The sequence below is a fragment of the Podarcis gaigeae genome (assembly GCF_964106915.1).
Source record: "Podarcis gaigeae genome assembly, chromosome: 2".
Taxonomy (NCBI): Eukaryota; Metazoa; Chordata; class Lepidosauria; order Squamata; family Lacertidae; genus Podarcis; species Podarcis gaigeae.
Genome location: NC_139679.1, coordinates 23,827,314 through 23,851,154, shown reverse-complemented (window position 1 = coordinate 23,851,154; position 23,841 = coordinate 23,827,314). Strand labels below are relative to the sequence as shown.

Here is a 23,841-nt window from a genome sequence, read left to right as displayed (position 1 = left end):
CACACTTAGGTCTATCTAGCGCATATCAGCCTCAGAAAATACATGTTGGCTTCTGCTTTCTTCTTTGCTTGTGTTGAGATGGTTATGTCTATCTGTTTGCCGGCCCACAACTTGGCTTCCAGCATGCCTCTGTAAACCACTTCCAGGTGATGTGCCTAGGCCTCTGCAGGTGGCTGAATGCAAGCAGCTCTTTCACTGTGGGCTGCCTGAGCTTGGCATGAACACAGATAAAATAAATGTTTCTGTATGGCCGCCACATGCGGAACTGGCTATGGAAACAGGTGCTAAGGCTCCCCGTTAGGGAGAACAAGGTGGCCGTCTCAGGTCATGATGGCAGGTGCTGGAGACAGCAGTGGCAGGGCCCAAATATTTTCTTCAAAGCTCTCTCACCTGTTCCCCTCTGCATTTCCTAAACTCCTCTGTTCTGCATCTCCTAAGGTAGCTTGCTGCCCTTGGGTGCTATGGAGGAGGTTGTTCCATCAGTTCATTCCGCTTCTGTATGTGGAAAAGGGTGGGGTGGGGGCCTTTGTCCTTTGCCTTGGGTGGCAAAAAGTCTTGGGCTGGCCCGAGCCCAATATGGCGCTTTAAATCATGTTTGTCTTGTTGCAGAAAGCCGTGGAAATTGACAGCGGTTCTTGTGTCTGTTGTGCAAAGAGAAGTGTGATTTGCCTCTCCGAGAGAAGGAACTCTATTAAAATCAATGATTTCGGAATTGGGCGGCATAATCCATAGCTGTCAACTTTCACCTGTCCCGGGGACAGTCTACAGGATATCTAACAAAGCGGGAAGCAGCAGGAAATGGCACTGGAATAAGGGAATTTCCCCCCCAAAAAAGGGAAGGTTGACAGCTATGGCATAATCTAGTAAATGTTGATGTAGAACTGACATAGCGATATGAACATTCTTACTAGCTTCCACCATGCCCCTGTCCAAATATCTGTGTGATCCAGACATCAACAGTTTGACTTTGTTCTGTAGTCATATAAATTTATGGCAGAAGCAAGAGGAAAATATCCCAAGGTGTTGTATTTGTTAACGTGTTGTGCTTTTAGAGCTATTACAAGGGCATTTTCCTTTTATTCTACAGGGAGCAGGCTGCCTGCCCGCCCTCACTTTCATATAAATTAATTGGTAGGCCATGCTTATTGCTCAGTTGTGTTAGCACTCATTAACTTTCTTGAATATGGGATGTGGCTGTAGACAGAAATTCCCAACCCCTTGTCTTAGGCCATTGTGAAGGCACAGCAGAGAGGGAATGTGATTGAAGATGCTAAATTAAGGACTATCAGTTCCTAAAGCCCATTCCCAGCTTGACGTTTGTGCAGCTTGATCTTAGCCACTTCAGCACTGAATGATGAGTATATTATCATCTTGAGGAACAGTTGTACCTTTTGGGATTGTTTCAAGACTTGGTTTGGGTCAAGCACAGAATGGCACTGTAAAAAAGAAACCTGTCTCTTTCTAAAGCACCCAACTCTTGGAAGACAACTTCTTCGCACAGAAATACTTGCCAGTGTTTATAAAGTCTTGCAGAGAAGTCATGTGGATGTTTTGGCCCTGGCACCCTGGGCTGCAGGCAAACACTGCAAACCTTGTTTTAAAGGGCAGAGGTGGTAATTCCATAGAATTACCGGCACTTTAGATATGCTTAAAGGCTTGGGCTTGTTGTAAATAAAAAATGTGCCCTTTTCCCTTATGGGGTATCCAAGAGCCAATATAGAGTCCTTACGTAGGTTCCCTATTGGTAGGAGAAAATAACAGAGGCCAACCAGAGAATATTGAGAAGCAGCTAGTAAGCTTGATCTTTATTGATCTGTTGCAACAGGGTGCTCCCCTCACACGCAGGAGAGGAAGAGGACCCATAAAAATGCTGTGCAAGGGCTTATAAAGACTTGAAATCCTGTAGATCAAGACCACCCCCCAGAAACATTATGCATACATCACAGAAGGGGTGTAACCTAAGACCACCCCTCAGATACATTCCACCTACATCACAGAAATTTCAATGTTGTTTTTCTCTTGTCCTTGTTTATCTCCTGTCTGGCAGGTTACTTGATTGGATTTCCTGGGGAGCCTGGCCATTCTTTTGTAGTGATAAAATACTTATTTCCTGGGCCAGGTCACAGGCTCACACCCTATTCATATCTTAAATGTGTCCTTAAGACAGGATTTGTGAGGAAAGATACAATGGGGAGACTTTTCCAGTTTGACCTTGCAGAGAAAACATTTGGTCAGTTTAGGAATCAAAATGGTTCCAGGTTGGCCTTCCTGTGTTGATCTACGTATGTGCGGTTATGAACATTGCCATATATCTAAGACCATAAAATTCCTATCACAGGCTCAACCAGCGGGATTCTGATCAGTTGGTTTCTGTATCGTAATTATGATTTTTTTCTGAAGCTCCCTTCAGTTTCAGAACACCGCTTTCAGTGGGAGGCCGAGGTGGTTGTTAGTTCCCTGCGAAATGCAGCTTCGATGCCCCCTTTGGGTACCCAAGAATGTTGATAGGTAATCCTGCTGTGCATTTAAATTGTAGTCTAGGTTGGAAGCTGTGGCTAGGATTCCTTTGAGCTCTTGCAAATTCTGAGATGAGAACGAATCACCTGAAAATGCAAATGTCTGTTCAAGTAGGCTGCTAGATGGAAGCGGTGCAAATGTCTGTTCAAGTAGGCTGCTAGATGGAAGCGGTGTGTTTCTGGGAAAGCTGTTTATATCTTCTTGGGGTGGTGCCAGTTCAAGTAGGTGATACTTAATAGGTAATCCTGAAACCTGATAAAAGTAGAAACTGCTACTCTGGAATCTTTTGCCATCTCTTCTCACACAATTGCCTTTTCTTCTGTAAGCTGAGGACAAAAAGGGTATATGAGGTATTTTTATTTTTTTTAAGAAAACAAAATCTATGACTTAACCTTCTGCTTGATCTGAAAATGAGGATTTGCCTCTGTGAGTCATTAATACTGTTGGTTTTTAAAGGCCATGTGCTTTGATCCTGTTCAAGGCAGGCCAGTTTCAATTATGCTGCACTCTGTGCTTTGTCTTATGAGGCAGGGGCTGGCAGAAGGTAGGTTTGGCTCTGGTGTGATTCGTAGTAAATCAGCACAGATTCCTGACTCCTGATTGTTTTAGCCATATCATCAGCAAAGTTAACTCCCCTCGTTCCCTACACTGAACTGCAGAAATGAATGAAGTTTGGGGATGATTTTTTGTATGAGCTCTGTTCATATCTGGAACTGGAATTCTGGAATTCTTAGTGTGTGCAGTTTTGCATCAGGCACTGATTGATAGATCTTAAGCAAATAATAATACTTTTATTGTTTGTATCCCTCCCATCTGACTGGGTTGTCCCAGCTGCTCTGGGGACAGCTTCCAACATACAGTGGTACCTCGGGTTACATACGTTTCAGGTTACGTACGCTTCAGGTTACACACTCTGCTAAACCAGAAATAGTACTTCAGGTTAAGAACTTTGCTTCAGGATAAGTACAGAAATTGTGTTCCATCGGTGCGGCGGCAGCAGGAGGCCCCATTAGCTAAAGTGGTGCTTCAGGTTAAGAACAGCTTCAGGTTAAGAATGGACATCCGGAACGAATTAAGTACTTAACCCGAGGTACCACTGTATACAAAAACATAATAAAACATTAAACGTTGAAAACTTCCCTATACACGTCTGCCTTCAAATGTCTTATAAAGGTTGTATAGTTACTTAGCTCCTTAACATCTGATGGGGAGGGTCTTCCACAGGGTGGGTGTCACTATTGAGAAGGCCCTGCTGGATCACATGTTGTAAATAAAAATTGCCCTTTTTCCCTTATGGGGTATTCAAGAGCCCATATAGAGTCCTTACATAGGTTCCCAATTGGTAGGAGAAGATAACAGAGGCCAACCAGAGAATACTGAGAAGCAAAGCAGCTAGTAAGCTTGATCTTTATTGCAACAGGGTGCTCCCCTCATCCACAGGAGAGGAGGAGGAACCCAGAACAATGGCGCGCAAGGCCTTATAAAGACTTTTGAAATTGCCACCCTGTAGATCAAGACCACTCCCAGAAACATCATACATACATCACAGAAGGGGTGGAACCTAAGACCACCCCTCAGATACATCATACCTACATCACAGAAAAGGCGAGAAATTTGAATGTTGTTTTTCTCCTTTCATTGTTTATCTCCTGTCTGGCAGGTTACTTGATTGGATATCCTGGGGAGCCTGGCCAGTCTTTTGTAATGATAAATACTTAGTTCCTGGGCCAGGTCACAGGCTCACACCCTATTCAAACACAGACATACCCTTAAGACAGGATTTGTGAAGGAAAAGACAATGGGGAGGTTTCCCACTTTGATCTTACAGAGAAAACATTTGCTCAGTTTAGGAATCAAAATGGTTCCAAGTCGGTCTTCCTGTGCTGATCTATGTATGTGCTTGGTTGGTACATTTATGAACGTTACCATATATCTAAGACCTCAAAATTCCTATCACACACACCAAGGTTCCAGCATACTGTTCTCAAAGTGGCCAACCAAAGAACAATGGGAAGCCTGCAAACAGAACATTAGCACAATAGCCCTTTCCCCGCTTGGAATAACTAAGCAACTGGAATTCACCGCCATACCACCTCGGATGCAGTACACAGCTATCATGACAAGTAGCTGCCGATAGCTTTATTCTCCATGAATTGATCACCATTAGGTTCTAGTAAGAAAAATGAAGTAGATCCCATAAGCCTGAAGTCTATGGTGTTATTCATCTCTGCAGTAGAATGAAAGCAGCATGCTCCGCAGCAGGAAGCAAAAGCATTATATTGATGGATGAAGAAATCAACGTTTACTCCTGTAGATATGCTAGATTTACTGAGGTCTGTTTTATGCATGCAGCAGAATGAGATGGTAGAATGGACTGTAGGATTTCTGGCTGCATGTGGAGGAACTCGCCCACCAGAGGAACTCCCTGCAAACAAAACAAAAAATAGGGCAGCCGCGAAAGAGTCTGTAGGCCCAGCCCTTCCCTGGTCTCCTAGTTTTCTGCTTGTTCTGGAGTCTTTTACGTTAAGGGAGCATTCAAAACTGTGAGCTCACACCTGCAAATTGAAGTGGTATCATACAGTGGTACCTCAGGTCACATACGCTTCAGGTTACATACGCTTCAGGTTAGACTCCGCTAACCCAGAAATATTACCTCGGGTTAAGAACATTGCTTCAGGATGAGAACAGAAATCGCGCAGTAGCGGTGCGGTGGCAGCGGGAGGCCCCATTAGCTAAAGTGGTGCTTTAGGTTAAGAACAGTTTCAGGTTAAGTATGGACCTCCGGAACAAATTAAGTACTTAACCTGAGGTACCACTGTATTTGCAATGTAGCTGCTTTCCTAAAATGACAAAAAAACCCCTCTCTCTTGAGATACTAGGCTTGATTCTTCAATATGTGCTTCTTTTTAACTCAGTGGTTCAATGGACGGAAAACCTATCAGTTGTTGCAGTGTATAAAAATGAGCCTTTCCCAGGCAGTAACAGACTAGACATTCAGACATTTGTACTTCATATATGGAACAGTTTCTCTCCCTCCCCACTTATGGTTGTATGACTGTGTCTTTATAATTTCGCTCCTTATTGGATTGCCTTTGCCTTTGATAGTTTGTTTTTCCTTATTGTAACTTTACAAAATGAAAAATAAAAAGTGTGCGTGCGTATATAATATATATTAAAAGACGTGAATCCTTTAAAAAGGGGGCTGACTCTAAGCTCAACCTTGTTGCAATGCAGATGCCAAAAATATTCAGAGCAAACTTAACTTTTAAATATTAACACTTAATAACGTGACTTCCTTGTGGAGATCGTATGATGATGTTGATGAGGATTTTTTGCCTGAGGTGTATTTTTAAATAACTGCAGTTTGCAGCATTGGGGAAAAGAGGCTGCCAACAGAAATACCAAACATACTGAACTGTGCTTTTATTTTTTGTTAGTGTTACGGAATATAGTACTTCTGTTGTTGGGCACTGCTAGCTATTTCTCCTTTTCCACCTCTTGCCTGGTATCTTGTGTCTCGCTTGCTCTAGAGGTGTATAACTGTGGACAGAGAGAACTCGTCAAGAATTGGTAGCCTGTCTGCAGAACGGGCCTTGCTATGTTATAAAGTATTGTATTGTATTTTTCCTTGGTGCAAAATTTCCATGGAAAGCCCCATTTTCAAGTGTGAACTCCCAATGGAAGGAGGGTTGATCACTTCCCTGGGAAGAACCTGCGCTGACTTGAATGCACCTTCATAAACCACTTGGTTATGAAGCTGCAGTGTTCAGGGTGTGAAGAGAATTGAAGTGATTGGATTTTGTGTGTGCGCCCATGGAAGGGCTGGTCTACAAAAACACTTAGCAGTGGGCCTATGCTCTGAATTATCTTTCTAAATATGATAAAAGAGTCTTGTTACCCTTGTGCTGACGTATACAGTGGTACCTCGGGTTAAGAACTTAATTCATTCTGGAGGTCTGTTCTTAACCTGAAACTGTTCTTAACCTGAGGTACCACTTTAGCTAATGGGACCTCCCGCTGCCGCCACACAATTTCTGTTCTCATCCTGAAGCAAAGTTCTTAACCTGAGGTACTACTTCCAGGTTAGTGGAGTCTGTAACCTGAAGTGTTTGTAACCTGAAGTGTCTGTAACCCGAGGTACCCCTGTGTTGAGGATTATCCTGGGATAACCAATAGCGTCTCCACCCCCATCGTTCAGCCCGGACACTGAGGTCCAGCTCCAAGGGCCTTCTGGAAAGGTGGCATCCAATGATGCATCTAAGCCCTTTTGAAACATCTGGGAACCAAATGAATGGCTAGAGTGGTATGATGCCTCCCGTTCCCTGCATTCTCCAGGGTTCCAGAATACAGCTGGTATAGGAATAATGAACGTGGAGTTGGGACAGTAAGACAATCCTGCTCCACACATTTTTTTTGCATGGGCATTATCGCTACACATCAGGAAAGAGCTATTGTCTTCTGAAACTATTGATTGCACCAAATAATGTATTTTGTGTGCGAGAGGGAGCCTTGCATTCTTTCTAATAATAGAATCATAGAGTTTTAGAGTTGGAAGAGAACCTGAGGATCATGTAGTGATCATGTACTGCCCTTCAAGGCAGGAATATGCAGCTGTCCTATGCGGCAGCGAGACTGGTGACTGGGAGCGACCTCCGAGACCATTGGCTCCTACATTGGCTCCCAGTACATTTCCAAGCACAATTTGATGTGTTGGTGCTGACCTTTAAAGCCCTAAATGGCCTCGTCCCAGTATACCTGAAGGAGTGTCTTCACCCCCATCGTTCAGCCTGGACACTGAGGTCCAGCTCTGAGGGCCTTCTGGCAGTTCCCTCCCTGCAAGAAGTGAGGTTACAGTGAACCAGGCAGAGGGCCTTCTCGGTAGTGGCCCCTGCCCTGTGGAACGCCCTCCCATCAGATGTCAAGGAAATAAGCAACTATCTGACTTTTAAAAGAGATCTGAAGGCAGCCCTGTTTAGGGAAGTTTTTAATGTTTGATGTTTTATTCTGTTTTCAGTCCTCTGTTGGGAGCTGCCCAGAGTGGCTGGGGAAACCCAGCCAGATGGACAGGGTATAAATATTATTATTATTATTATTATTATTATTATGCATAAAACCTCAACAGGGTTTCTTTTCTATGTTTCTTTTGTCCTTTACTGTAGAGATAGCTATTGAAGCTGCTGTTTCAGTACACTTTAGGCTGTACTTCTGGAAAATTTTGGTGTAGGAATCTGTCTCTGTATTAGAAGGTCATTGGATTGTTATCAAGCAGTATGAGAAAGGACGTCTTGCTTGATGTGATGAGTTTCTCTGCCGTTCAGGCGTTTGAGTACCGTGTGGACCTCTGGCTTTTGACCATTATCACCTCCTGCTACTTAAAGGAAATTAATCCTGCAGAAGCAACAATATGAAACCTGTCTAGCTGCTTCAGATCTGGTTAGAATGCCTTTCTAGGACTAAGTGTACTTCCAAGGCAGTTGCTGCTGTCTCTTACGCACCTCCCTTTTTAAAAGTAGGTTCCACTCTTTAATATTACAATAAAAATTTCCACACTTCTTGTACACAGAAATGTATGGATCGGTTTTTACAGTGCATCTAACTGCATGCTCGTAATTTTGTGCCGCAGAACCACTGGATTAAACTTTAAGGCAAGTTAGACATACAAATGTGTAGTACTATAATTGTCCATGTTGTATATTTTAAGATAGTTATTTGATTCTGCTCTTCTGGATTTGTAGATTTTAGTGTTCATTATTTTTATTGGATGGATTGGTAATGAACACCTATTCCCAATAGGTTCAACTTGCTGTTCCTTGTGCTGTGGCTTAATTTAACCCTTCTATTCAGATGAGTTGAGGTTTTTTTTACTAGGTAGATACTTTGATTGACATGGATATCTGCAAGTGAGCTCTGTATCTGTTTGGTCTGTGACATAATTGATGGCCTAACAATGACATAACTGTATGAGTTGGGATCTCCTAACTTGAAGGATCGCATCTCACTGTATAATCGTGCCTGGGAGTTAAGATCTGACATTGGGGCATAGGCAGGCCCTCTCTGTTGTGACACCCCAGCTTTGGAATGCCCTGCCCCTTGAAATTTGGCTGGTGTCTATTGTTAGTGTCATGTAGATGTGACCTTAAAATGTGGCTTTCTATGCTTTGAAGATTGATAGTAGTGTTTGGGTGTGATAGGTTTTGATAGACTATATATTTTCACATGTGAATTTTATTCTGTGAGGATGCTTTTTAATGGACATTGCTGTTCCCTATCCTGAGACTTTTGGATGAAGGATGAGATACAAACATTTTAAATATAGAACTACTGTGTTCCTTATCTAGCAGATATTAGACATGGGAACATTCTTGGGCGGGGATTGGGGAGACAAACTTATTGTTTTGACTGCTTCTATTTATTTTGCTGATATTTTCCAAGTCTGTTTTCTACAGTATTTTTAAGATGGCCTAGAAGAACAGTCTGGAGCGTTCAAACATAAACAAAACAGAAAAGAGAGCAAAATGCTCCCTCTATATTTACACCTCCTGGGAGCAAAACATTATGAGTGGAGAAAAAATCCTTAGAAATAACATTTCCCAATATGTTTTTGAGTTAGAATCACAGAAATCTTCATCGTTTTGGGGAAAGAGCAAGTGAATGTTATTGAAAAGATGTGGAACACCCTTGAGGTAGAATGTTCTCCCTAAATGGATTTTCTTTCTACTTGGATTCATCTGTCTCACTTATTCACTAAGCCCAGGCCTGCAAAGCTAAACTAATACACCAAGCACCTTCATGCCATTCTCTGAATGAAGAGGGTGATGGTCTGTGTTCAGGCAGAACAGCATCCATTCAGTTTAGCAGGATAACTGTTGACACTTTTACGATTGCACTGAATGCAAAACTCTACAAATTGTCAAATTCAATGTGTGCTCGTGATGGTCACACAAACAAAGGTTGTTTGGGGCCAGCAAATTTGAGAATATAATTTGAAGATGACTTGCGTTGTGCTGTGTTTCGTTATGCCTAAACTTGGCATCCTGACTCAATTTTAAGTTTGTTTAATTGCTTCAGGCTGCCTCCCCCCCCCCCAGCTGCCTGCCTGGGTCAGAGAGACAAAGGGAGAAGGACTCAAATGAAACCACACACTGCTTAGAGTGGATCATTGGTTCATTTTGGAGACATCTCTTCTCCCTTCCTCGTTCTTGTTGGCAACCGATCTCTTTCTCCATCCACTTCCAATCTCTCCCTCTCTAGCCTGGCTGTGCATCAGCTTTGCAGCAGATTTTTTTTAAAAAAATTATGGGATAAAATATATGGGATAAATGTAAAAAATTTTTTATCAAGTGCCATTTACCCATATCTAGGTAAAGGTAAAGGTACCCCTGCCCGTACGGGCCAGTCTTGACAGACTCTGGGGTTGTGCGCCCATCTCACTTAAGAGGCCAGGGGCCAGCGCTGTCCGGAGACACTTCCGGGTCACGTGGCCAGTGTGACAGAGCTGCTCTGGCGAGCCAGAGCCACACACGGAAACGCCGTTTACCTTCCCGCTGGTAAGCGGTCCCTATTTATCTACTTGCACCCGGAGGTGCTTTCGAACTGCTAGGTTGGCAGGCGCTGGGACCGAGCAGCGGGAGCGCACCCCGCCGCAGGGATTCGAACCGCCGACCTTTCGATCGGCAAGTCCTAGGCGCTGAGGCTTTAACCCACAGCGCCACCTGCGTCCCTTACCCATATCTAGCAATGCCTATATATTGAAAGCATCACTTTTGCTGTTAGTAAACCATGTCAACAATTGTAACAGATGCAGTTGAGCAGCCGGAAGAAAGAGCAGAAAGGGTATATGAGCTTTCATGGGCTGGGGGCACCTGTGAATAGGAGAATGGGGGAATTCTGGACCAGTTGCCACCACCCTGCTGCTGCCCAAGGATCTTGCAAAGAGCAGTAAAAGGTCTTCACAGATAAGGTTCATGTTCCCCACCCTTTTTCTGCGGCAAGCTGATAAGAGAATGCCTTGCTGGTCATTGTGGCAATTCACAGTTCTTCCGTATATTCACTGCAGGTGAGGGCACAGCAAGCCAACGTTAGATGACACAAACCAATGCTTGGCCACATTTACATGCCACAGTAAGCCATAAACTCAGCAAAAGAAACCACGACTAGAGGAAGTTCCAATGAAAGAAGAATGGGCACAAAAACTTAGGGAATATGCAGAAATGGCGAAACTTACCGGAAAAAAATAAGAAATCAAAATAACAAACTTTTTAAACAAAAGAATGGAAATGGCTTATTGAATATTTACAAACAAACTGTAAACAGATAAGGACCTTGGCGGGATTGTTGCAGTAATCTGCCGTTTCATAAGAGTATACATTTAATGTAGACGAATAAGTTTAGTTAATTTAGAATCTGCAGGAAATGTAAAAAAATAATTTAAGGAACCACAGGAAGAAGAGGAGGAAGTTGAGTTTTGCAATGTTAGAATGATCCTAAAACTATTGAAATGCATATAACTGAAAATCATAAATACAAAATTAAAAAATAACAACCACAAACCACGATTCAGAAGTAGCTGGTGACAGTAACTTGTTGGAACTATTTGTGTGTTTACCTGTGAGTGCTGGAGGACATTCTGCTCCCCACATTGTACTTGGATGTAAACTGAGGAGTTTTCCAGTATGTATACATGGAGCATATTAATGTACCCATTGAAGTCTGCTTTTGTTGATTAGCGATGATTTCCTGGCCATCGTGCCACAACTGTTTTTATTGACAGGGTGTCTGTGAATAGCATATGATGGAGAACGTCCACCTAGAAGAATGAGCCATCTTGTTTGCTAGAACAGCAGATTGCCGGTCAGCTGAAAGGCAGCTCCCCTGTCTACCCCAACCCCTTCACACTGTTTCCATAGGAATCTGCCCCATGAAGGAGCATCATATTTTCTAGCGCAATATTGGTAAAATATGGTGATATCCTCAGCAATACGAAAGCTTACAAGCTAGGTGGATTTTTGTGTTTGCATCTGGCCATTTCTTACAGACTCCAAAGTCCGTAAGATATTACACCCAAAGTATGGTTAAGGAAACCTAACTATGACTTGTCACAATGTCTAAACTGCCAAATCGTGGTCACTCCACTTCTAGAGGCTGCTTCGTGGAAATGAGATTGCATTAAAAAACACACACAAAAAACTGCTTAGCAGACAAGCAACTCTAAACCATGATTTGCTTATATTCTTGGAAGCTTATCTCTATCGGTCAACGCTGGGCAACTAATCTTTAGCATAGTTTAATGTCTAGGGGAACAGAGGTTTATAAACTTAGTTTAGCGCTGTTGAATTACTCTGATGAGGCAACTGCATTGCACTGATCAAGCATCAAAGCTGGATTAAATTGAGGTTTGTTTTAATACAGCTGAGAATATGTTCAAGGCAGATAAATTAGTCTCTTAAAACCCATTTGTCCAAGTAATCTAGCAATAAAGTCTCTCTTGAAGCAAACAAGCATTCAGATAAATGTTGAATCGTTGAGGCATCCGTCTTGTCATTCCATACTAATTTTGGCATATTGTATATTAGATTAAAGTTGAATTGGTTCTGTCCGCTTTTGTCCACAAGGGAAGATGTTTTATATTATTGCTGCACCGTTTGTACTGCCTGCCCTTTCTTTTCTCTCCTCAAGACAGTATGGAAAATTCAATTTTAGCTTGAACATTTTGTTAAGTCAAGTCAGTGTTTCCTTATCTCGATATATTCTCTCTCTCTCTCCCACACCCACACATATAAATGCACACTTTCTCATACTCTCAAGCAGACACACTTTCTCTTTCCATTCTGCATCCAAGCAAGCACTAGGTATTATCACAGTTCAATGATATATTCCAGCCAGGCAAAAACATGCAAGGAGGGTGTGGAACAGGACCTGTGAAGGCTGTGACCTGGGGAGAATCTGAGGACTGCATTTGTTCCCCACTTGCAGCCTGAGATTGCCCATTCCTCCCCTAGACACATCAGTTTCCTATCTGCCCCATATCTGTAGATATAAAACCAAGTTCTTACCTTTTTCGACATGAGGCAGCTGACGCAATACACTAGTCCCCTGCAGTGGTTGTTTCACTGCACTTCTTACCTGGTATGGTCAATCCTGGCTCTTTCCATCTTAACAAGAACCCATGTGCCATGCGACAGGGTAAGGGCCTCTTACAAGGACTTGACATTTGAAGGCAACTACTATAGAAGTTGTCTCATTTGCAGGTGTGTGTGTGTATAATTAGTTTTCCAATATGCCCCCAATAATAGCCAAATTATAACAATAAATCCCCAAATTGTACAATTATCAAAATGTCAATCAACTTCCGATTAATACATTTTAGTTAAAGTGGCTTCCTGCGTGATGGATTGGGAGCATTTCCGATCTTATATCACTGTGTTCCATAATCTTAATGTCAGTTACATTTCAGTTATAATAATAATCCCTTCGTCAACAACTACATAATTAGTGATTTCCTTTCTTGATGTTACTGTACTGTATATAAATTTATAAAGCTTCATGTGAGGAACTCGAAGTATTATCTTGATTCTGCCCTGTGTGTGAAAACTGTTATGTCCATGGAGATTCCTTCTGTCCATATATCATGTTATCTGTCTCACTTCCCAGTTGTTGGTTTCTCCCATTGTGGCTTGGGGCGGAACTGAATCTCGAAAGTTTCTCAGAGGTCTTATCTCTCCGTCCCTTCCTTCGAGGTCTTAGAACAAGCGACAGTCTACTAGAAACCATTCTGTCTCACTAGTGAAAGATGTCGCAGATCTTCACTACTTTTTCCTTCAGCCGAGGAAAAGTGGGCAGCTTTTGAATGCGCTGAAGATTTCATACTCCTTTCTGACTCCCATAATCTCTGCAGCGTTCTTACCACAGCCTCCAAATTCTTTTCCTTCCAGCTAGAGATTTATGGTCCAATTAAACTTAGATTACATTCCGTCAGTAGTAGCACATACAAATCTTGGTCTCTTTTTCCTCGTCTGTTGTTTATAAATGGAGGTGAGGGGAATTACTCTTGTCTTTCCAACACGGTCATACTTGAGCTCCCCCTCGCCCTCCTTTCTTCATTTCAGATCACAGGCAGCTTCCATTTTTGCTTGTTAATATCAATATCACTCCAACGCCCCTTCCTCACTTGTAAATAAATTTTTATCTTATATTCCAGACAGGATTGCTGAATCATAAATACAGTGGTACCTTGGTTCTCAAACTTAATCCATTCAACTCACGAAACCTTTCGAAAACCAAGGCGTGGCTTCCGATTGGCTGCAGGAGCTTCCTGCACTCAAGTGAAAGCTGTGTCATACATTTGGCTTCCGAAAAACGTTTGCACACCGGAACACTTCCAGGTTTGCGGCATTCGGGAGCCGATTTTTTGGGAGCCGAGCCATTTGAGAATCAAGGTACCACTGTATTTATGATTCAGCAACCACATATAAAAAGCTTAGAATAAACAAACTTTGGGCTCCACACACCCCCATAGACTTTCACGCTGAAGAAAATCTTATCTCAATTCAAACCATGTAGCTGGTATATTTGTTCAAACCATGTAGCTGGTATTTTGTTGCAACCCTTTCCCATCACGCGCAGGTACTTTAAAGCCAATGAAAGGAAGAGCTTCTGCTTCTTAATGGTGGCGTAGGAGGGTTTTCACCTCCTTTGCCAGGTTTAGGCTTCAGGCTCACTGATCCAAAAGCAGGTCTGCTATGGGAAGTGTCAAGTTCATTGCAATCTGACAAGCTACCGATTTGGAACAATATATTCTTTCCCACCAAGGATGGCCAGCTTCAGCCCTCCCGGGGGGAACGGAGACGATGCTGCTTTTGTTCTTCAGACAGTGTTCTGCAGATTGTAAATTTATATTGCCACCATAGCCAGCCGAACTCCTGACAATAATATGAGTTAGGTTCTGCTGTAGTGCTAACTAACAGTAAGGGCATAATAATTATGGAGTGTGCATATCGTCAGGTTACTCTACAAAGTCTAAAAGGAGCTACCTTACAGCAAAGGTAGGGAATCCTTGTGGCCTCCACAGGTGGTCATATTGTGATTTCCATCATCCCTGTTGGTGATGCAGTCTAGAGCTGATGGACCACACAGTTCCCCTACCCTTGTTTAGAGAACAATATACCTCTGCCCACCACACATTCTGGTAAAGTTGTCTTCCTTGTTTGAGAACTTTCCCACACCTTCAAATTTGAATGGCCCACTGGGAGCCAGATTTTTTAAAAAAAGGTTTTCTGAATCCGATGCTTTTAGGTTCTCCCTACATGTAACTAGTGTACAAACTATTGGGAGAGAACTAATAACTATTTTTCTCTGGTGTATTTTTCTTTAACATATGAAATATATTTCTGTATATTGCCACATAGCTAAAATTTTCTAGGTGGCTTTCAGCACTCAACCACGAAATTTCAAAAACGAAATCTTCAGAAATATGGATTAACAAAAACATCAAAATAGACAATAGAAGATTATTATTTTTTAAAAAATGAAAACATAAAACGATGCAAGCAGAAAAGTAGCAGATGAACGCTTTTTTTTACATGAGTGGTAACTGCTAAGACTATATGCTGTGTATCTGAGAACAGTCGATGTGCACAAATGTATTTCATGATAAAAGCCCAACCTGAGTGTTCCATCAATATTTAATGTTCTTATTGTTGAGCTTTTTGGAACAGCTGTCTTGTCCGCCGCAGAAACTGATTGCTTCACACTCATTCTTTTAGTATTCATTTAATTCTCGGCATATTTTAACGTTATTTGATTTACCTGTTCAGTTAGCATCAGTATGAACCCTGTCTGTGCCCCCGGTTTGTTTTTCCTCCCAATGTTAATGAGAAGGAAAGATGAACCTGAAATAATGAGCACTCACCTTGATAATGCGAAGATTGCAATCTCTGCCATGTAAGCATCAGTTAAAGACACTTGATACCTGTCTCATCTAAAAGTAATGACCTGTAGTGTAGCAGTTACAGAAGATGTTAACTACAGAATGCAGTTCCCTAAAGGTGACAATCACTGGGATCATAGGCTCTTCTAAAATTAAGCTGTGCCTGAGATGCAGAGATTGAGGCCTTCTTTCTTTTAGCTAGCTTACAGGAGGCACTGAGAGAGGATGGAGCAATCATTCTGTCATCTCAAAGTTTTCAGTTTGCCAGACAACGACCCCCTCTCTCCTTGCCCCACCTGCTTCTCATGCCCCCCCGCAAGCCAAAATCAGGGTGTATATGCCAAAAAGGCTCAACAACTTTTGTGTCTGGAGGAGAAGGGGGGGGAATCCCCATTGCAGCAGCAGAAGTCCACTCGCTTCTTGAGCCATTATTAATATGTGATTAGGTTTTAAATAAGTTTCAAGCAGCCCCTGTTTCCCTGCCCCACACAACGGATAATGATGCTTTTCTCATCTGAGCAAAAGTGTGCCACCAATCCTGCTCAGTGCAGTGTGACATTGCTAATAACTGCTGTCACCCACAAAGTCAAAGAAATTCTGGGCTGCCGTAGACTTTGTCATGGACCCGTCATTCAAGTCATGGGCTTTTGTGGTGATTCAGTATTGAACGCAACAAAGTGCTAGGCACTTGGAGCTCGAGGAGATAGTTGGAGGAAATTTGTATTTTCTACTTTCCAGCTGCATATATATATGTTGTGTTTGTGGCTCACCGCTTGAGTCCTTGGGGAATAGCATAGTCAGGTTTCAATCTTCTATCAGGGTTCCCATTTTCATAGCTGAGCAGCAGAAGCTGAAAACTGGCCTAACCCCAAGATCACCAAGTCCCTTCTGTTAGAATTCCTGGCTCCATGATTGCAGTCATAGGATTGTTGTCTATCACATGATGGTATATGTTTTGACTCCACAGAGTGGGAAGTGATGGAGACAGGATGTTTGTGTTACTGTGTTTTGTGAAGTGGGACTATTGTCCTTTGTTTTTCTCCTTGCTGTCTGATGCTAGAGAGAGAGGGAGCCATGTTGCAGTGCTCCGTGTGTGTTTATATATAAATAAAGTAGATTAGCCAAAATGCTGAGTTGCTGAGGTCTGTCACACAAGTTGCGTAAACTCTGCGGATCCCTAAGTGTGCCAGTGTCTGTTGGCATCAGTCACTGTGATTTACAGTGGCACTCTTTCTGTTTCACTTTTAGCCTACCAGCAATGCAGACTTTCCAAGTGCCCCTATTCTCCAGGGATAGTCCTGGATTTACAGAAGTCATCTTGGTTTCTGATTTGATCCCAGAATTTCCCGCTTTTCCTTAAAGGTAGAGGGACCCCTGACCATTAGGTCCAGTTGCGGATGACTCTGGGGTTGCGGCACTCACTTTGCTTTACTGGCCGAGGGAGCTGGTGTACAGCTTCCGGGTCATGTGGCCAGCATGACTAAGTTGCTTCTGGGACATCCCTATTTTCATCGGAGAAATGTTGGAGGGTATGGAGTTTTGCGACCCCCGAGCCAAGTTTTATTATGTTTTTGTATATGTTGGAAGCTGCCTAGAGTGGCTGGGGCAACCCAGTCAGATGAGTGGGGCATAAATACTAAAAGTATTATTATTATGGGACATCCTTGTTTTCATTGGAGAAATGTTGGAAGCTTTGGCAATGGCATGCATTGAGGAACCAATTTAGTTGAAATGGGAAATGAATAAATCATTTTGTCATACTGTGGCCAGAAAACACTGCACACCCCATAGCATCCTGTTCTAATCAAACAATTTGCCTGCCAATCGAGGAGTGTGAGTTGAGGCTGGAAACCATCTGGGGGAAATTGCAAACAGTCCACTAACGTCCTTGTGTTAGCCATGAGAAAGCAGGGCTACTAACTAAAGCATTGATGTCAAGTTGACCCAATTAGATGTGCAATAATACAGCTTCCACGGTCTGCCTTTGAGGGTTTTAAAAAATGTTTGTTATCTGTCTGTCTTGAGAGACAATGGTCAGTATTTTTTTTAGGCCTCTTGGTGTTTAAGGGAAAGTTGGCGTTATACGGCATCGTTAAGGTTCAAGAACACCTTGACATTAATTCTCATAAGGCCGGTATATGAAACGGTTCTAAACTTAAGGAAATAAAATTACAGCCGTTTGGCACGTTGCAGTTCTTGAGATTAGAAAGTGCAGAGTTAGATCTACAGAGCTGAGTTTTAATTGTAACTATTATATATATATATATAAAGAAAAAAGACAAGCATTGTCGTTCAAAGGATTTAAGGCTGATTAATAAAATTATGTAGCTCTCCTATCTTTCCCACTGCGTTGGTGGATGCTGTACTCATTCGTACACACTATTGACCTAAATGTGTTTTATCTACTGGTTGATCACATTAGCCCTTTCAATGTTTGAGCACACCTTGAAGGTGCTTTTAAGAAGGGCAGTAACAAACAAAAGGCAGCAGCTGCTTAAATAATGTTGATAACTGTTTCAAAAAACCTGGAGCCCCATGGAAAACAAACAGGGAATCCTCATGGGTAGTCTTTGTCCTTGGTGATGATTTGGGTGGATCTTACAATATACAGTGGTACCCTGGGTTAAGAACTTAATTCGTTCTGGAGGTCCGTTCTTAACCTGAAATTGTTCTTAACCTGAGGTACCACTTTAGCTATTGGGGCCTCCCGTTGCCGTCGCCGCAAGATTTCTGTTCTCATCCTGAAACAAAGTTCTTAACCCGAGGTACTATTTCTGGGTTAGCAGAGTCTGTAATCTGAAGCGTCTGTAACCTGAAGTGTCTGTAACCCGAGTTACCACTGTATTTGGAAAGTCAGACTCATAATCAGCTTGTGTCTATAATGTCAGTCCAGAATAATTTTGTGAATATAAGCTGTTAGAGCATGATGGCTTGGTTTGAATTAAAGCAGGGGTCAGCAAGGTTTATCTTGCCTGGGTCGGATCGGTCCTGCGGAGATCCCTCTGTGGGCCAGATTTTGCACACGCCTGTGATTTTCAGCATATGCGCAGATGGGATTTCCAGCACCATGGAAGCGAGTTCCCACACTGCACTGGTTTAGCGCAGTGTGCAGGCAGCTGGGTTCAGGGGCAGCTCATGGGCCGGTCAAACGACCTCTGTGGGTTGCTTCGTGCCCATGGGCCTTAGGTTGCTGACCCCTGAATCAAAGTGTAGATAGACATGCACTAAAGTATGCTAGTTGGGTAGCTCTTGATGAGACAAAAGGCTTCTAATGTTTACTTAATCTGATTTGTTCCAGAACTGAGACGGTTTGAACATCTTCACTTATTAATGGCACTTGTATGCTGCCCCATAACTAAATCTGGTCAGCTCACAATAAATATGTCTCAACAATTCAAATGCAAAGTGAGACCCCGAACGATAAAATCAAAAGAAACGTAAACACAGAAGAAGAGAGAGACTCATACCACAACCCCAAACTTAAAATGTAGATATTAATTTTCCAGCTTGCTGCTGGATACTTCAAACCCATTTTCATGCTTCTAAATTCTGGCCGGATAAAATATTAAGCAGTGCAGCGACGGGAATAAGAGGACACACTGCAATTGCTGTCTTCTATCTCCCAGATTAATGTTAATCTACAGGTCTTGGATAAATGCTCAGCAAATAGTCTGGAGGCAGTTAAGTCAAAAGGGAGATGAAGAATGGGAGGAAAGGGCATTAAATGATTCTATGTTAAATACAAATTGCTGGAGACTTAGCCCTGTAATTTGTGTGGGAGGGAGAAAGAATGCTTTGTCCCTGTGGCTGATCTGTACTTCAAATGCTCTCAGGTTGAGGTTGGTTTTGACCGGGTTTTACCCGATGGTGAGAAGGCCGTGAAACTGCAGTCTTATTTCCCATTCCAAGACTAAGATGTGCCATGGACAGTGGCATGTAGAATTTGGCAAAGGGACAACTTGTTCCCTTGTTTTGGGACTAGACTTCACCTGTTGCATAAAGGAAGCAGCTTCTGCATATACTACAAGAGGCTTTGCCATGTACCTGTGCAGAAGGAAGTGTAACTAGTCAAAGGTACTGGCAATGGCTATATGCCTCTCCAGCACTGGCAGGTTTCATCAGTCAAGGCACAGGGATTTTGGGGCAGCAGACAGGGCAAGTGGGTGCATACAGACATATAACCCTAAGGGTGCATACAGACATATAATTTTAGCAGTGAGCTTGTTGCTGAAGTACATTCCCAACTTTTTAGGAACATTTTTTCCCCTGGATAAAGCTCAAGAGAAACCTGTTTGTCTTGCAGGAGAAGCTAAATTGGCACATCTGTGACTAGTTAGCTGGTGTGAAGCACAAAGCCAGCAATTCCACCCCTTTTTGCAGTATTTTAAAGGAATTTGCTTAAAAAACAGTAACTAGTGAAAAAAAATGATTAGATGCTGCCCTAAAACAAAGTACAACAACAACAGAATAATAATAACAATAGTTTATACAGCAGTTTCAAAAAATGCGTGCTGTTCCCCTCCTTTGGTTCAGATGTCTCCTGCTGTGCTTAACCAGCATTCATACTTAACCAAGATTTGAAACCAGGGTTTGAGGTGGCTTCTGCAGAGATGGAACTAGAACCTTCTGAGCCATGCGCTCTCCCATTGAGCTATGGCATGGATAGGCAAACTAAGGCCCGGGGACTGGATCCGGGCCAATCGCCTTCTCAGTCCGGCCTGCGGACGGTCCGGGAATCAGTGTGTTTTTACATGAATATAATGTGTCCTTTTCTTTAAAATGCATCTCTGGGTTATTTGTGGGGCATAGGAATTCATTCATATTTCCCCCCCAAAATATAGTCTGGCCCTCCACAAGGTCTGAGGGATAGTGGACCGGCCCCCTGCTGAAAAAGTTTGCTGACCCCTGAGCTATGGCATCTCCCTTGAGAACTTAAAAACATCTGGAGGGTGTACTCTAGCATAATTTCATTACTAAAAATGCTGCACAGATGTTGGGCTCTGTTTCCTAAAAACTACAGAGTCCTGGTTTGGGCCTTGGTTCCTAAGGATGCATGTTTGCTCTTCACACTCTACAGCCCTGTAACCAAGGGGTAGAGAGCATGTGGCTCTGCAGATGTTGTTGCTCTCTCACCCCCCCCTCAGCCCAAGCCAACATGGTTGGTGGGAGTCGGGAGTCCAACACTTGGCCAGGGGTGAGTCACAGCTTCCCCTCTCATTTTATGGAGAATCAATGAGATGCTGAAACTTGCAGGGAGAGAGAAAAGGTGCCTTTTACCTTCTCAGCATGGCACCATCAGATGTCAAGCAAATAAACAACTATCTGACTTTTAGAAGACATCTGAAGGCAGCCCTGTTCAGGGAAATTGTTTTTCTTCCTTCAATTTTTTTCATTGATTTTCCAAATTTATAACAAACATAAACAACAAAAAAGAAAAAAAATTACAATATAACAAACATACAAACATTTATCCTACTATTATAATCTCACATACATTACCATTGTTAGATGACTTCCTCAAATCCCTCTAGCTGAGTTTCCATATGAGTCATTGTAGCAGTATTCCAATACTAATTTCTAATAAAATTAACCTAATCAATTGATATCTTTCTTTCTTATCATATACACTTATATCCATAATGTTAACTCCTAAGCCAATTTGGTACTCACAAATAGTACTACTTATATTATATTAGAATATTTTACTAAATAATCCTTAAAATTTCTTTCATTCTTCTTAGTACTCCTTCTCCTTCTGTTCACGGATTCTTCTGGTCAGGTCGGCCAGCTCCCAAAAGTCCATCATCTTCATCTGCCATTCCTCCACTGTTGGTATTTCTTGTAGTTTCCATTATTTGGCTAACAAAATTCTTGCTGCAGTTGTGGCATACAAAAACCGTCTAACCTCTTTCTTGGGCAATTCCAAACCTGTTAGTTCAGGGAAGTTTTTAATGTTTGATGTTTTAGTGTGTTTTTAATATTCTGTTGGGAACCGCTCAGAGTGGCTGGGGAAACCCAGCCAGATGAGTGGGGTATAAATAAATTATTATTATTATTTATTATTATTATTATTATTATTATTATTACTACTACTACTACCACTTGTAAAGGCAACCTGTTGACCCCAAACTCACCGTATACTCAGACCCATAGTTTTCAACCAATATAGAGAGCTTGAAGTATGGACTCTGTCTCTACTGTATCTAAAGTACGCTAATACCTTAATAGTGTATATGGTAAATTATTTTCCATGCAGAGTTGCATACTATTTATTGTAAGATTTATTTAGAATGATCATCATTGTGCAGCTAGAAAAAAAACAGTGTAAAGTAAGGCCTTGGTGTGTTGTTTCTTAGTGAGAGACAAATGAATAATTACTACTTTAATCAGGAGTCTCACGTTGGCCATAAGAGCTCTCCCACCCCCCACCTCCCAAATCCCATGCTTGGGTATAAGCGTGTGATTTATTTGCCTCCTGTTTCTATGGTATTATTTCAATCCCTGCCAAGTCTTTCCCAGGCTTGTGACTCTTCTGGCCCTGTTGGTTTGGGGGAAAATAGTCTGATGTAACTGATTTGCTATTACAATAATTTCACTGTTTGCTTGCCTCTTCTCCACCCACAAGTGAGTTCAGGCCCAATGCATGTATTTATAGAACATGCTGCATGTTAGTTGTTGATAGTGAGATTGCTTGCCCTGTGCTTTCAGGAAAGGTTGACCATCATTGCATTAATCTGAGGTACAGACTGCATACATCTTGGACAAGTTCACAGAATTAAAACAGTTTAAATGTGGGTGTTGAGTTGATACAGGTAAGGGTCCCATCTTTTACCTGAAACTGAAGCAGACTAATGTGGGTTTTTAAAAAAATAAAATAAAATCACTCTACCAGCTCTCTTAGTGCTGGCAAAATGATTCATTCATTTTGCATATAAAGACTCATTGCATAATTGTTATCAAGTATGGAACAGGATTAATACAGTTTTGTCACATTAATTCTGTATCTGTAAAGACGAATTCAGGGTGGCTTACAGACGAATTTTAAACTAAACAAAACAGATCATAAGTTACATGAAATAAAATAAAAGCAATACAGAACCAAAAACAGTAGAAAAACTAAATATATCTAGCAAGATGAACCAAAAACCCCTTTTCACAGTCTCAACCAGTCCCAAGAGCCTTTAGAAAAAGCTGTGTTTTCACCAGGCACTTGAAAGCATATAGTGGCAAGGCTAGGCAGACCAGACCCCCCTGGGAAGGGCTTTCATTAAAATTGGGGCCACCACTGAAGAGGCCTTGGTCATGTGGACCTTTAGTCAGTGAGGGTATCCATAGTAGAACCTCAATTTCAAAAGTGTCATAGCTGAAAGAACTTGAACATTACTAAAAGATTTGAGGTTTCAGGGAAAATGGTATATGTACAGAAAAACAATTCTAGGTGTTCATCAGCTTTTCAGTTAATGCTGTGCCACAGTGAACAACCTAAATTTCAGTTAATTGCAAGCTGTGTACATTGCTTTGTAACATGGCTTTCTTGGATCTTATAAGGATATTGTTCATTTTGGTTGCTGTAAATTTGTGCATCATCCCTCCAGGAAGGTTTGATTGCTATCTTCAAACAATGCATGGGTACTTGAACGCTCCTTAATAATAATAATAATAATAATAATAATTTTTATTTATACCCCACCCTCCCCAGCCAAGACCGGGCTCAGGGCAGCTAACACCAGATACAAAAACAATTGATTGCGTGGAATCTTTCTTGGCCTGGAATATGGCTGCTTTCATGAAGGCTGTACCCTAAAATACTTGAGTCGGAAGCTTGTTCCCAAGAGAAAAGCCGGCCACCAAAACACACCTGTATGTTCCAAACCTCTGTCTGTTGAACAAATGTAAATTGGATGGCGTTAAAAACAACAACAACATATAGTCATACCTTGGTTTTCGAACAGCTTAGTTCTCGAACGTTTTGGCTTCCTAGCGCCGTAAACCCAGAAGTGAGTGTTCCGGTTTGCAAACTATTTTTGGAAGCCGAACACCTGACGGGGCTTCCGCGGCTTCTGATTGGCTGCAGGACCTTCCTGCAGCCAATCAGAAGCTGCGCTTTGGTTTCTGAATGTTTTGGAAGTTGTACGGACTTCCAGAACGGATCCTGTTTGACTTCTGAGGTACAACTGTACTTGACTGCTTATTTCTCAGAGCTGCTCTGCAGACTGGATTTTGTTTATACCCTACAACCTTTCTCTTTTTGTTACTGGATGGAATGATGGGGACATGAAGCTGTTCTATCCCTGACCCGTTCTGCTTGCTAAATTGTGCTCGGCAGGGTGAATGGAGCAATTTCCTGTGTTGTATAAAGCTCCCCGTTTTTATCTGTTCCGCTTTTCAAAGCTTACATG

At 42.1% G+C, this 23,841-nt stretch overlaps 1 protein-coding gene and 2 long non-coding RNA genes across 10 annotated transcripts in view; all 3 read left to right on the top strand.

Annotated features, from left to right (window-relative positions):
* LOC310839343 overlaps nt 1-23,841 on the top strand; it is a 292,189-nt gene that overhangs the window by 103,418 nt on the left and 164,930 nt on the right. The gene's annotated exons all lie outside the window — the stretch shown is intronic.
* The window catches only part of TEX2 (testis expressed 2), a 92,067-nt gene that overhangs the window by 7,919 nt on the left and 60,307 nt on the right, over nt 1-23,841 (top strand). The gene's annotated exons all lie outside the window — the stretch shown is intronic.
* LOC310836329 lies at nt 6,880-12,611 on the top strand. Its single transcript, XR_014560008.1, has 3 exons — nt 6,880-9,878; nt 10,253-11,273; nt 11,511-12,611. It is a non-coding gene; the product is annotated as an uncharacterized lncRNA (long non-coding RNA).